Source organism: Sciurus vulgaris (assembly GCF_902686455.1).
Source record: "Sciurus vulgaris genome assembly, chromosome: 17".
NCBI lineage: Eukaryota > Metazoa > Chordata > Mammalia > Rodentia > Sciuridae > Sciurus > Sciurus vulgaris.
The window spans coordinates 33562211-33576853 of record NC_136478.1 but is presented as its reverse complement, the minus strand read 5'-3'; the positions used below and the strand labels follow the sequence as shown (position 1 = coordinate 33576853).

The following is a 14643-nucleotide window of genomic DNA, read 5'->3' as shown; positions in this document are numbered from 1 at the left end:
TGCCTTGAGGGCCACCAGGAGGACTCTGTGCCTTGCCTGCCTTTTATGGATCCCTCACAGCTCTTTCAAGGGGACCCTTCCATCTGTCCCAGCTAACGAGTGGCTGAGTCAGGACTCACAAACCTGTGGCTCAAAAACAAATCCCACCCCGGACCCCACACAACCCCCTCAACCCATTGACTGTCTGCAGTCCCTGTGCTTGGGACTTTTCCAAGTACCTCCTCTTCCAAGTTCCTTCCCACTGCCCCACAGGTGACAAATGGGTCGAGAGACACAAAGGGCACATCGGGTACAGAGCCTGTGAGCAGGCAGAAGGCAAAGGACAGAGAGGAAGGAGTGAGGCCTGAGGGCCAGGAAAGCGTTCTGACCCCAGGGGTCCAGCGCTCTGTCTGTCCACCAGCACGTGTGTGTAACTGGCCCCTTTTAGATACCCTGATGACCCTGGTGGCGCTTGCATGCTGACCTCCTGGACAGGTCCTACTTTCTTCCCCTGGTTGCCTCTTTAGAGCTCCAGGGTTCTCAGAAGTCCTCAGTGGCTCTCCAGCTGCAGGCCTGGTTATCCTCAGTTCCTGGATGTGGCAAGCAGCAGATCGAGGTGGCAGGCAGCTTGTGTCCCGTTACCCTCCTGTGAGGACCTACCTAGCCCCCTAGGCACAGCAAGGACCTGAGTGGAGTCCTCAGCGGTGGGATCCTAGGTGTGCAAGTGTCAGCAGTGCAAGGGCAGATAGGAGAGACCCAGGGCCAGCTCGCTGCATGTGGGCACTTCAGGCCCAGGATGTAGGTTTGGCAGGGCCCAAGCAGCCAGGTGCAGCAGGATGCTAACAGTGTGAATGACAGCAGCAGAGATTCAGCAGGAGAGGAAGCCTGGTCTCAGGGCCGGCGAACTCTTGCGCAGACATCAGGAAGCTTTGGTTCTTGGAGTCAGTGGGCAACCATGACTATCTTTTACCAGGTGCTTGCCCTGGCCTGGTTTTGTTTGATTCTTATTTCTCACAACCCTGCAAGGAATTTTGTCATTGTTTGATTCCAGATGAGAAAACGAGTTTTCAAGAGCCACTCAGCTGCTAACAGTAGGGTCCAGGCTGGGACTATCAGTCTGTGGGAGACGTACAGCCCTTGAACGTCATTCAAGGCCCCTGTGCTCTTATTGGGAGGGAGGAACCAAGCAGGTACAGGATGGGGCCTGGGATTGGTGAGGAAGCCTTCGCAAAGAGAAAAATTTTGAACTGGGCTCTTGAATGATGATTCCTAGGAGTTCGTTGGGCAGAAGGCAGTTTCCAGCAGAGAGCAGCGCCAAAGCCTGGAGGTGTGCGTGAGAAAGCAGGGCGGGGCTCCTGCATGGGCGTGCGGAGGTGGCCTGCGGGCGGCCGCGCCTGGGGGCAGCATCTAGCACAGAGCAGGCGCTCAGAATGGTTTAAGGAATGAGAATGAGTGGTCCCTCCGGGGTCTGTCAGTACACAGTGGGGGTTCAATAAATGCTTGTTCAATGGACGAGCGGTACTTCCTTGGCCCAGCACAGTGCTTGGCACGCACCGGGCGCTAAGGAAGACGTGCAGAACGCTCCCAGGCGTGGATGGAGTGGAGGTGCGGCGGGGTTGCCCGGGAGAGACTCGCGCGGGGGCCGGCGGCCGGCAGGGACCGTGCAGCACCCCCGCCGGTGGCTCGGTGTGCGCTAACGCGGAGCAGATGGCGGGGGCGGCGCGCCGGGCCGGGCGGGTGCGCCGAGGCTGCGGCAGCCGGGCCTGATTAGGGCCCCTCCCGCTGGCGGCCGCTGCGCTTTGAAGTGAGCCGCTGCCGGCCGCTCGGGCCGCCGGGCCGTCCCTGCCGCCAGGCCGTTGGTCCCGGGCTGGCGGCGGGGCTGGCGCGCGTGTTTATCCAGGTGCGGGCTGGGGGCTGGGCTCGGGGATCCTCTTTCCTGCGGGCGCATCTGGGACTTCAAAGCCAGCGCAGGGCTCAAAGGCGGCCTGCTGGGGGCGGGGCGGCGCGCGGGCCCCTGGTCCCAGCCGGCCGGCCAGAGGGGCCCTTCACCGCCCACCTCATCCTTCCCCCACAGAACGGTTTTTGGACAGCCTACTGTGTGCCGGAAGTTGTGCTCCGCAGCAGCCGCACATATGATCTTCAGAAGCAGGGGTGCTATGGTCCCCATTTTACAGGTGAGGAAACCGGAGCTCGGAGAGGCCAAGGACTTGTCCATGGTCATCTGGTTTCCAGGGCCTCTCTGTGGTCTTGCCTTTGGCTCCTTCCTTCCGGCTGTTCCTTTTGGCATCGTGGTGCCTTGGGCCTCCTCCATCCAGGGGCACAAAGATTAGTTTATGATAAGCAGTTCGTGATGTGCAACGGCTGGAATGTCTTGAGCCCCTGCCGAGCGCCAGATGTGTGCCAGGGCACCATCTGCTCACAGGACTCTGTGGGTGGGTGCCCATAGCTGTCCTCAATACAGAGAAGTCAAGAAACTTGCCCAAGCCACACAGCTAATCAATGCCAGAGTCAGAATTTGAACCCAAGGCCAGTTGCTCCAGAATATTTCTTGTTTCCTTCTGATTCTCCCCACTTCTTCCAAGGAGCCCTCTCAGGGGACCCCAGCTCAGGGTTCTGCATCAGCAGAAGAGCCGATGGTTGTCTACACCCTGGATACATTGCATCTTGCTACTCAGACACTAGCAGCACCCAGCATCCTGTTAGAATGCAGACTCTCAGGCCCCTCTCCAGACCTGCAGAATGAGACTCTGCCTTTTAAAAGACCCCAGTGATCTGATACATGTTAAACTTTAAAGAGCTGTGGACTACAAGGACATTTTGGGCAAAAGCCTGCTATTGGTGCTGTTTGGGAACCTGTCTTTTTAAGACTGTACCTCCCTCTCAGACTGGGAGCTCCTCAAGAAAGAACTGAGCCTACACCATCCGATCAGAGGCGCTTTCAAGGCAGAGCTGTTCTTCCAACAGACTAGGACACCTGTCCTCTCTAAGGACAGGGTTTGGGCCTCGCCCGCCAAACCTGGTGTGGAATCGAAGCAGATATGGTTCTAGGTCTCAGACCAGGGGTTGCCTGGAGCACCTGGTGCCTCCCCATGTGGCCCAAAGTGGGTCTGCTGCCTCAGACTCAGGGTCCCTTGAGGAGCTTGGCTTGCTTCGGGTATTGGCCATCTGCAAGAAGAGGTGGTGAGTGTCCTTGCTTCTCAATGTGGAAGCTCAGGTGGAATGTCCTCAGCATTTACTTCAAGATTCTTATGACCCTTTCTTGCCCTGGAATGACTGTCTGGGAGCCCTAAGAGGGTTGGGGGGGGAAGAGGGCAGGTGCCAGAGCTGGGCAATGTGTGCCGCCTGACACCAGGTCTCTCGGGGCAAACATTTGTCCTGTGCATCACCAAGGGACCATTCGGGCGATAGGAAGCCCTCCACTGGGCATAAGCAGGAGCCTGCTGGCAGCAGGAGGGTATTTTTAGAGCTTTGACTGACAGCCCTTTATTGAGCTGTTGCTGCGTCCACCCGGCCCCTATCCCCTTCTAGCCTGAACAAAAAAGAAAGCACATTGTCATTTTGTTAAGAACAGGGTTCTGGCAGCCCTTCCTTGGTCCCTGGCCAACTGGACAGGTTATTTCTCACTGTGGCTGTGGTCCAGGTGCCCCCCGCTGGCACTCCCAGCGTGCCCCGCAGCCTGACCCTTCACACATCTGGCAGTGATAAATGGCTTCAGCGTCGCCCCATCACCTTGCACACTCTGATCCTGCTCACTTTGTTCTCCCTTTAAAGCCAGTGGGCGGGTGGGGGAGGGGGGCTCTCTCTCTTCTTCCCCTTCTCCACCAGCCGTCTCCTGGATACTTGCTGGCCTGTGCTGTGATACAACTTGAAAGGGACCGCAACACTCAGTTATCTGGTCTGGGAAGTCCGGCCTGAGAGTTGTCTGTGCTGACTGGTGGAGTATGTGGGGGCAGGAGTGCATGCTAGTGGGTGGATGTATACGCGTGTGCGTGAGCACCATTTGCATGTGTGTGTGTGTGTGTGTGTGTGTGTGTGTGTGCATGAATTTGGGGATGTGCCCATATGTGTACCTTTTAGCTAATATAACTCTATCACTTACACAAATAATCCTCTGTTCTTGTTAGACATTGTCTTGATGACCTAGTAGGTCGATTCTTAGGAATATGATCAACAAGATTTGGGCATAAATGTAGACGAAACGTCACATACTGGAGGACTAGTGTAACATCTCTAAGCTGTAAACTACCCAAATGCCTCTCTCTGCACAGAATGGATAAATATGTGGTGAGATGCGTACACATCCAGCTATCATACAGAAATGAGAATAAATGATGAACAACTCGGGCAGCAGTGTGGTGGGTTGAGTGAAAGAAGCCAGGCACAAAAGAGTACATATGGTGTGATTCCATGCATAGGAAGTTCAAAAATGGGCAAAGCTAGTCAATCAAGGCAGAGGCCTGGGGAGCGGCTATCCTTAAAGGGACAGTAACTGCAGAGGGCAGAGGGAGGGCTTCTGAGGCGATGTTCTCTTTCTTTGATATGGTGCCTGGTTGTTTGGGAACATTCCCTTTGTAAAAATTCATTGAGCTGCACATTTATAATTCACGTACCTCTGTGTGTATGTTATCCTTCAATCAAAAGTTCAAAATCTTGTATTTTGTTTTTGTGTTATAGTCCTCCATAGGATTTTTAGAGTCAGTTTGCTGAGTTCACTGGAAAATTCTGTTGGGGTCTTGGTTAGAACTACATTATGTTATAGATTTATTCAGGAAGATTTGCCTGCTTTGTGATATTATTGCTTTTTCTCCATGGACATGGTATACCTCCACTTAGATCAATTTTACATCTCAGTAAACTTTTATGGGTTTCTCCAGAGTCCTGTGATTTTATGGTTGGGTTTATTCCAAGGTAGCTTGCAGAGTTTTTTGTTTTTGTTTTTTGTAATTGTGAAAGGGTTGTTTTTCCCCTCTTTTCAAATCAGTTTTATTATGGTAAAATATACATAACATGTAATTTGCCTTTTTAACCATATCCAGGGCTGCAGTTTGGTGGTATTGAGTATATTCACATTGCTGTGCAGCTACCACCACATAACCTTTTCTTCTTCCCTGACTGGAACTCTATGGCCATTAATATAACTCCCGACCCACCTCCCCTCAGTCCCTGGAAACCATCCTTCTACTTTCACTATGAATTTACTGAGTTTTTGTATCTCACATAAGGAGAATCATACAATATTTGTCCTTTTAAAAAATTTTTTTGGTACCAGGGATTGAACTCAGGGGCTCTTGATCACTGAGCCACATCCCCAGCCCTATTTTGTATTTTATTTAGAGACAGGTTCTCACTGAGTTGCTTAGTGCCTCACCATTGCTGAGGCTGGCTTTGAACTCGCGATCCTCCCACCTCAGCCTCCTGAGCCGCTGGGATTACAGGCAAGCACCATGGCACCCCGCAATATTTGTCCCTTTGTGACTGGCTGATTTCCCTTAGCATAATGTCTTCAAGGTTCACCTATGAGGTAGTATGTGTGTGTGTTTCATTTCTTTTTAAGGCCGAATATTTCTGCTCTATGTATCTGCCACATTTTGCTCATACACTTATTCATTAATAGACATTCAGGTTACTTCCACCTTTTGGCTCTTGTGACTAATGCTGCAGAGCACATGGGTGTACAGCTAACTGTCAGAGACCTTGTTTTTAATCCTTTTGGGTACATATGCCCAGAAGGGAATGGCCAGATCATATAGTAATTTTTAGTTTAATTTTTGAGCAACTGCCATACTGGTTTCTGCAGTGGCTGTTGCCATTTCACTTCTGTTTGGCTGGTGTGTGGAAAGCTATTGGGTTTTTGAAAATTGGCCTTGCAGGTGTGCGACATTCCTGGGTGCACGTGGGCGGGGAGGGGAGGAGCAGGAAGCAGTGGTGCCAACCAAAGCTTGCCCCTTAGGTCTCAGAATGCTTCTGACTGACACGTCACAGAAGCACCCCCTCGCAGAACTTGGTGACCTCAGCCACCTGAGGCGGAAGGTAGGGCCCTGGGCAGGATAACCAGCTGCTCGATGGTGTCATTCTTTCTCCTTGACCTTCAAAGCCAGGTGGTTGTAAGGGGCTGCCTGACCAGAGAGGCCACAGGCCTGCTTGCCATGCTTAGCGGGAGGGAGCCCACTGCTTCCCAGGCAGGGACTGGAGCTCTCTGCCCTCACAAGCACGGGACTCCAGGAGCCCCAAGGCAGGCCTCCATGGGCTGTGGCAGATGCAGGCCATAGAAGCAAATAATGGGAACAGGGGGACATCCAGGGCCACTGTCCACTGCAGCCGTGTAGTAACAGCATCTGCACTTCATCATGACTCAGAGTCCTGTCACCTGCTTGCTTTGGCCAGCCTCTTTCACATGCACAAGGTAGCCGTCACAGCTTCTGGGTCACGTCCATGGTGGTGGGGGGACTGCCTCTTCCTGTACCTCTCTCTCTCTCTCTCTTGCACTTAACCACTGAGCCACATCCCCAGCCCTTTTTTATATTTTACTTAGAGACAGGGTCTTACTGAGTTGCTTAGGGCCTAAGTTGCTGCGGCCGGCTTTGAACTCTCGCTCTTCCTGCCTCCGCCTCCTGGCTGCTGGAATTACAGGCGTGCGCCATCACCCGGCCCTGTACATCTCATTTTATGAGTGGGGAAACCTCTCACAGGCCTCAGCTTCTTCCTGTCATTGGCCAGAATTGCATCCGGGTTATCCCAAGACCTTGGGAAGTGGGCGTGCCGTGCTGGGTAAGGCTATGTCTCTCTGGAGGGAGGAATACTTTCCCCAGGCTTGTGGAGCGGGGTGGACTGTGGTGGGAAATGGGCAGGGGGCAGGGGAGGGGGGAGGGGGGAGCAGAGACTGAGCCTTTCCCTCTGGTCTCTCCGTCCTGACCTCCGAGGACAGGGTAGAGGGTGTGTGCAGGGACTGCGTGGTCAGGGAAGACTCCCTGCAAGAAGTCAGCCAGAAAGGAGGGAGAGAAGGGGCATGTTCTGACTGGGGGGCAGAGGGTGGCGCCAGAAGGAACAGAGGGATGGCCACATCTGGCGGAGCACATGTGGGGGCTGTGCCAGCTGTGCCTCTGGTCGGTATGCTTCCTGACTAAAGAAGCAGGCCTTGAAACACGGCGCAAGCCCCAACTCAGGGTTTCTCTTTCATCTGCTGGACAAATGTACATTGAGTGCCTTCTCTAAGCCGGTCCTTGGCACAGTGGAGTCTGCAGCACATGAGGCGCAGCCCAGTTCTCGTGGTGTCCCGTTCCAGAGAACCGAGCTGCCCTCTGATGCAGCGTGACCAGAGCCACATCTGCCTCCCACGTCGCTTGCTCAGCCTGGACTGCTGGTGGCTGCTGGCTTCAGCGTCCCTCCTAAGGGTCCTAGCACAAGGTTGGTGTTCGGCCTGGGGTTCTGCATCTTCTCTGGGGATGACCGTTTTCCGTGAGTGATCGAGGGGCGGGACAAGGGACTGGACGCTGCCTCACTCTGGAGCAACTCCAAAGGGCCTTCGGGTTGCCAAAGATTCCCCTGGGGTTGGTGGAGGCCTCTGAGGCAACTGCCGGACTCCTCCCATTCTTGGCCTCAGTCCCCTCTCCTGCTGGCGCGGGTCCCAAGAGTGCTCCACGGCTGTCCTCCTACGAGTGCATGTCCGTTTCGTCACCTGGATCCTGGTGATCCCATAAGGAAGATCTGTACTAAAGCTAAAAGGAAGAACTATTTTAGAATTTTCAAATTTCCCCATTTTCTCTGTACACACACACACACACACACACACACACACACACACACACACACAGTGTTGGGGGGGCAGTAAATATTACAGAGTGATAATTTAATTAATTTAATATAAGTTGCTGAGGCTGGCCTCCAATTTGCCATCCTCCAGACTCAACCTCCTAAGTTGCTGGAATTATAGGCGTGTGCCACCACATCCCACTGAGGTATTGATAATTTAGATGACAAAGGACAAAGTTAAATATATTCCATTAGTTTGTTTGTTCCCTGGTGTTATAAATGCACAGCTCCCATTTGAAAACACTGGCACTTTGTAACAGATGGGTATTTATTGAGCATATGTGACATGCTAGGCTCCCTGATAAGCACACGCATGCCCTTCTGTATTGTGTTGTGCCTCGCTGTAGCAATATGAAGTATATTATCATCAGCATTTTAAGATAAGGGAAGCAGGGCTGAGAGCAGTTCAGTAACTTCCTAAGATCACAGAGATGAGCTATCAGTCAGGATTGATCAAGGAACTTCAGCCAGAGTGAGTGACACCAGAAAACAGATTCCCTGTGGGCACTAGACCTTCTCTAACCGGCAGGCTGTTGCCTCTGTAAGGGGTTGAGCCTGAAGTCACTTGAAGTTGGTCACCAGGGAAGGAGGCTACATGGGGATGGGGAGGATCTATAGGAAGCAGAGTCTGCCTTCCCCTTCTCCAACCGAGACACCCTGGGGGGCACTGGGGCACTTCCCCACGGAGCGGCACATCCTCGGCCCAGCACTGCGGGAGATCTGGAAGGAGCTGGAGAAGCTGCATGTGGTCCCCGTCCGTCCCCGCATGAGGCCAGCCAGCAGGTGAGCGGCCTTCAGGAGCTGCTCCTGTGTCCGGAACTCTGGGCTCACTTTGAGCATAACAAGTCCGCCTGCTCCTTCACTTCTCTTTTGAACTCACACCAAATGTCTGTTTTGGTCAATGAGGACCTCAGAACCATTTGGAGATTCCGGGAAAATGTGATTCCTGCTCGGCTGTTAGCCCAGTGCCAAGACATCACAGGTACAAAGCCGTAGAGCTGGAATCTAGGCTTGTCTCGTGCTGAAGACCACGAGTTTGATTTTCACTTGGATCAGCCAGAGGCAGGTGGGAAGAGGTGGATGGAGGTGTAGGATTCCCTCCACAAATGTGACTTCAAAGCTGGTTGGGTAACATAACATGGGTGAAGGGAGCTGGGACACAGTAGGGAGTGGTGGAGACTGTAGCAAACTGAAGAATTGTTTAAAAGGAGTGGTCGCTCCCCAGCTCCAACCAATTGTTGCTCTTTAGGAATGTGGGCAGGGTGTGGCCAGACAATCTGACATAGTTTGTCACTATGGGGTGGAGATATTAAATTTGGGGTGTGTATATAAAATCTGCCAATTTGAATATATTGGCAACCAGTTTGAGTTTTTTAGTCATGGCTGAACGATCCCAAGTCAGTTTTGCATCATTGTGATCAAAAGACCCAACATGGACAACTAGAAGGAGGAAAAGTTTATTTTGGCTCATGGTTTCAGAGGTGTGTCATGGTCAGCTGACTCCATACTCTGGGCCTGAGGCGGGCAGAACATCATGGTGGAAGGGTGTGGCAGAAGAAAATTGCTCAGTTCACGACAGCCAGGAAGCAGAGACAGCTGTGCTCACCAGGGACAAAATATAACCTCAAAGACATGTCTCCAGTGACTACTTCCTCCAGCCACACGGTGCTTGCCACACAGTACAGTTACACCAGTTAATCCGTTCAAGTGGATTAATCCACTGATGAGATTACAGCTCTCATAATCTAATCATTTCACCTCTGAACACACTTGCATTGTCTCACGAGTGAGCTTTTGAGGGACCCACATTATCCAAACCATCACACTGACTATGGATTAAACTTGACCTTGGGTTTTCAGTTTGTGCTCTGAGACTTTAAAGCATTCTTCCTATCCTGGCAGACCCCAACATACCTTGACCCTAAAGACTCCCATTTTTTCAGAAAACCTGGAAATAGCTCCCAGTCCCTGGCTTCAGCTGCCACACCAGGTGGTCACAAGAACTTTCTTTTGCTTCTAGCCACCTTCCAGTGTGCGAGGGGTCCTGAGCAGTCTCTGGCTGATAGGGAGGCTGTAGCAGATGGAGGCAAGGGCTGGGCCTTTTCTTTCTCACAAGGAAGATATGTTTTATTCTCCAATAGGAAAACATTTTTATGTTAACACCTGCACATTGGTAAATGCAAAAACATACTGGTGTAAACTGTTTCCGCTGATGCATTTTTTTTAGTGTTACCACTTGGCCCTTCTCTTCTTCTTTCCCTCTCCCAATGACACAAGCTAGCAAGCCAGTAGCTGTCTTCCATGTCTTAATCCATTCTCCTTCAATTACATGAGCAACACATCACACAGGTATGAACACAGTAGGTACATGGACTTTTTTTTTTTTTTTTTTTTTTTTTTTTGGTACCCAGGATCAAACTCAGGGGTGCTTAACCACTGAGTCACATCCCCATCCCTTTTTATTTTTTTATTATGAGACGGGTCTCGCTAAGTTGCTTAGGGCCTCCCTAAGTTTCTGAGGCTGGTCTGGAACTTGTGATCCTCCTGTCTCAGCCTCCTCAGCCTCTGGGATTATAGGCGGGAGCCACCACACCCAGCTTTATACATGCACTTTTATAGGGGCTTTCTGACTATCGTTCAGATTGCCAAAGTGAGATACTAGGTTTGCTTTTCTGCATTTTGCTTTCCTTCACCTATACTGTAGAAATCCCTTGGTGCAGTCCTAAATCCGTTTTAGGGCTTCTGAGCAATATTCTAGCCTGTACCGCGCCAGTTACTTCCAGTGGACCCTCAGCCCACTCATTCATCAGCGTGAGCCACGGGGTCGCTGTGGCCACCAGCAAACCCTGGAATTACAGCATCTTAACAAAGCAAGAGGGCCGCTTGCTTGCTCCTGGCTCCTTGCAGCAAGGTCGGGCAAGGTTGGACAGCCCCGACAGAGTGGCGGGGGGCGGTCCCTCTGCAGCGCTGACTCCACCCGCCATGGCTACTCAGTAGTCACCCCCAAGCGGAAGAGAGGAGGAGCTAGCGTGCAGCGGGCTTCCTGGTCACGTGCCCACTTCTTCCGCCCAGTCCGTCTATCAGAACCCAGTCACGTGGTGTCAACCAACCACCAGGGAGGCTGGGAAACAAGGTGGCCCTGGTCTCGGCTGCACTTCTTTTGTTTCTGTCATTTGGTGAGTAGCGGGGGGCGGGAGCATTCAATCAACATCTGTCATCACTTGTCCTCAGGATGTGGTAATTTCTATCACATCGATTTCCAGGGTTGGGATTGTCAGGTCAAAGGAAAAATTTCAATGCAAAATTTATATTTTAAATGCAAACTGTTAATGGGACTCTTTAAGTCTTAACCCGAGTTGCCAGATATCTTCTTGAAAAGTCTGGAATAATTTCCATTTTCCGCAGCCAGGCAGGAGCCTGCCCTGCGCAGCAACCCCCCCCCCCCAAGTCCGTGCCAGCCATTATGTGATTGTTCCTTTAAACTTTCCTCTGTGATACCTCATTGTCAGTTTAATTTGCATTCCCCTGACCACTAATGCGTGTGAGCATCTTTCCCTTTGTTTGTGGCCACTCGGCTTCCTTCTTTTGTGAATTGCCTATTCATGTCCTTTGCCATAATTTCTTTTGGGTTGTCTGCCCTTTTCTTTCCAATTTATAAGAGCCCTTTGTATATTATAGATGTTAACCCTTTGTCCTCTGCAAAATTTTTTTTCCATATTTATTGTGTCTATTACCTTTGCCTAGAGATCTGTTGTCTTATAAAAGAGGAACATTTTACATGTCAAATGTGTCTTTCCTATTTCTACATTCTGCTGTCTATTCCTAGAGGGACTCTCCTTACTTGGGTCCTTTAAGAAGCTGCTCTCCCATGGTGGGCTGTGAGCTTCCAGGCTCCCTCCTCCCATCTCCTGGGGATCTGCTGGCACCATGGCTACCCCTGGCCATGAGATGACCAATGGCTTCAGACCCGAGTCCTACACAACTGTCCAGGCCTCTGGTAGTTGAGATTTCTGGGTCCCATGGAGGGAAGTTGGGGAGGCATGGTGCTCTCTGGAGGGACCCTGGCTTGGACTCTGAGTCCTGGATACCAGAACTGGCTTTGAGTCACCTGAGTGACATTGACTGAATCACTCGGCCTCTGTCCTCCATGTTGCATGGGCAACCTGGGGCATAACCCCGGGCCTGCTCACTTCTTGGAATGCTGGAATTCTCAGGGGATCGAATGGAGGTTCAGGGACTCGGTGAGACTGAAACATGGTTCAGATGTTGAGACACAGAAGTAAGGTGATCATAGCTTTCTAGTCTTGACAGCGAATGACTTAACACGCCTCCTCTTGTTTCATCCTCAGCAATTCTAGAACAAAGTTTTCCTCTTCTTAGAAATACAGAAGTGTGGGCCCAGAAGGGGGAAGTTCAGTGCCCAAATTTGCACAGCCAGCAAGTGGCAAAGCAAAGATTTGAGAACCTGAGTCATTGCATGGTGTGTGTGTGTGTGTGGGAGAGAGAGAGAGAGAGAGAGAGAGAGAGAGAGAGAGAGAGAGAGAGAGAGATAGATAGATAGATAGATATGGGGACCCTGATGGGGAGAACTACATTTTTTGAGAGTGACCATGTGGCATCTGAGGTCAATATGCAAAGCTCGGGCAATTGTGCAGACCGGCCTGGGTATTTTCTGGGAAAGGAATAGTCTTCCTGAGGACATGCTCAGGACCCAGAATCTACAAGAGTGGACAGAGATGGACTTCAGGCAAGAACCCAGGGGCATGCACAGAGCTGATCTAACTGTCCCAGGAGGAAGCGGGCACCCTGCTGGCCCCTGCACCTAGGGTTTGGAGGTCTGGCAGAGGAGCCACAGGGCTGGAGCTGGTGGGGCTGGGTAGCTTCAAGAAGCAGGGCCTCTAGGCTCAGTCAGACTCACGTTGGACTGTAGCCAAACCCTGGAGAGTGGGCAGCCAGGTCAACATGAGATATAGGTGCTGCTTCCACACACTCAAAATCCCATGAGCAATGGCTGGCATTGTGGTCATCTCCCCTCAGCCTAACTCCTTTTCTTTGCTAGTAAATCCCTAATCAGGTGGCATGTCTTCAGGAAGATTGTTCCTTTCCCAGTCATGGAGGTCAATCTTAATTGGACTAAGCCAATTGTACATATCAATGGCATTCTCCTGGGCAGAAATGAGCCTGTGATCCAATTCTGGATAATGAGAGGAGAAGTCTATGAGGGCAATGAGGCTTTATCCCACTTTAGCTGTTGTGTGAGGATGCAATGCTTGGCACAACTGCAGCCATCCTGTAACCATGAGGAGGATTAGCTCTTTCAGAGTAGCAGAAATATGGTCATTAGGATTTTGATGCAGGTGGACTCAGAAGACCCTGTCCCTGTGCTCTTTAGTGAAACAATGTATTTCTCTTGTTTTTAGCCACTTTGGGCTTCTGTCCATTGCAGTCCAAATGGAGCACATTTTGCAGGGGTGGAACTGCAGCACCAGGGTGAGGTGAGAGAAACATTACATAGCTCAGCAGTTCTCAAAAGTTTTAATCTCAGAGTCACTTTATGCTCTTAGATTTACTAAGGACCCCAACGTACCTTTGTTTATGTAGGCTGTCATTACCGATATTCACTATATTAGAAATTAAAACCAAGAAAATTTATGTCTCTATTTAATAATTTTTGAAATATTCATGTTAATATAAAAATATTTCTAAAATAAAAACCAGCTAGAGTTTCCAAAACAAAAAAAAGATTTGTTTGAAGAGCGGCATTGTTTTTCATTTTTGCAACTCTCCTGATGTCTGGCTTAATGGAAGACAGCTGGCCTCTCCTGTCTGCTCTGCATTCGATCTTGTCCCAATGTCACATGCCCTGTAGCTTCTGGAAAACTCCACCGTACACTCAAGAGAACACGATGTTTCCGTTTCTGGAGTCATTTTCTGGGGTCTGCCGGAACCAATTAGCACAAACTTGATGACTTACAGTAACAGAACTTTATTTATTTATTTATTTTTACAGTTCTGGAGGCCAAAAAGTCCAGATTCAAGGTGCCAGCGGAGCCCTGCTTCCTCCAGAGACCCTAGAGGAGACCTGTTCTTTGCCCCTTGCAGCTTCTGGTGGCGGGCTGCCTTCCTGCCTATGGCTGCATTACTGTAGTCGCCTTCGTGTCTGTTTCGACCTTATAAGGACACTTGTCATTGAACTTAGGACCCCACAGATAATCCAGGCTGACCTCATCATCTCAAGATTCTGGGGATTGAACCCAGAGACCCTTTACCATTGAGCTCCATTCCTAGTCCTTTTTATTTTATTATTTTATTTTATTTTGAGACAAGTTCTCACTAAGTTGCTAGGCTGGTCTTGAACTTGGGATCTTCCTGCCTCAGCTTTCCAAGTTGCTGGGATTATAGGCATGTGCCACCCCACCTGTCCATCTCTAGATTCTTAACTTCACTGTGTCTGCAAAGACCCTTTAGCTAAATAAAACCACACTCACAGTTTCTGGGGATCAGGACGTGGGCATTTCATTTGGGGGAGCACTATTCAAACAGTACAATATCATTATGAAAATAAGTCTGTGGAACCCTGAAAGGGTCTTGGGGCGTCCTTGGAGTTCCTGGGCCATACTTCAAAAACCAGGGATCTGCCTTCCACACATGTGTAAGGAGCTCCCAAGGCAGAGAATGGAAGGCGGCCAAGGATGCTTTGCCCAGTAAGCTGGTGAAAGTAAAGTTTCCTTTGGGGAAGGAGCCCGGAAAAGTGGGAGGAGAGATGAACAATATGTGAGAGAGGATCAAGGTCAGATGGAAGCAGGGCAGAGTCATGGAAGGGGAGTCTTTCAAATACAGGGGCGTGTAATGATA

General features: G+C 50.7%; 1 long non-coding RNA gene and 1 pseudogene across 4 annotated transcripts in view; one reads left to right on the top strand and one right to left on the bottom strand.

The window, feature by feature from the left end:
- Positions 1-14643, bottom strand: part of LOC306647773 (NADH dehydrogenase [ubiquinone] 1 alpha subcomplex subunit 1-like) — a 442780-nt pseudogene that overhangs the window by 221236 nt on the left and 206901 nt on the right. The window lies entirely within an intron of this gene.
- LOC306647807 lies at positions 1296-14286 on the top strand. Of its 3 annotated transcripts, none has more exons than XR_013760172.1 (3): positions 1296-1308; positions 13209-13283; positions 13799-14286. It is a non-coding gene; the product is annotated as an uncharacterized lncRNA (long non-coding RNA). The 3 variants fall into 3 exon arrangements; XR_013760173.1 differs by lacking the exon at positions 1296-1308 and adding an exon at positions 1320-1584; XR_013760174.1 differs by lacking the exon at positions 1296-1308 and adding an exon at positions 8375-8571.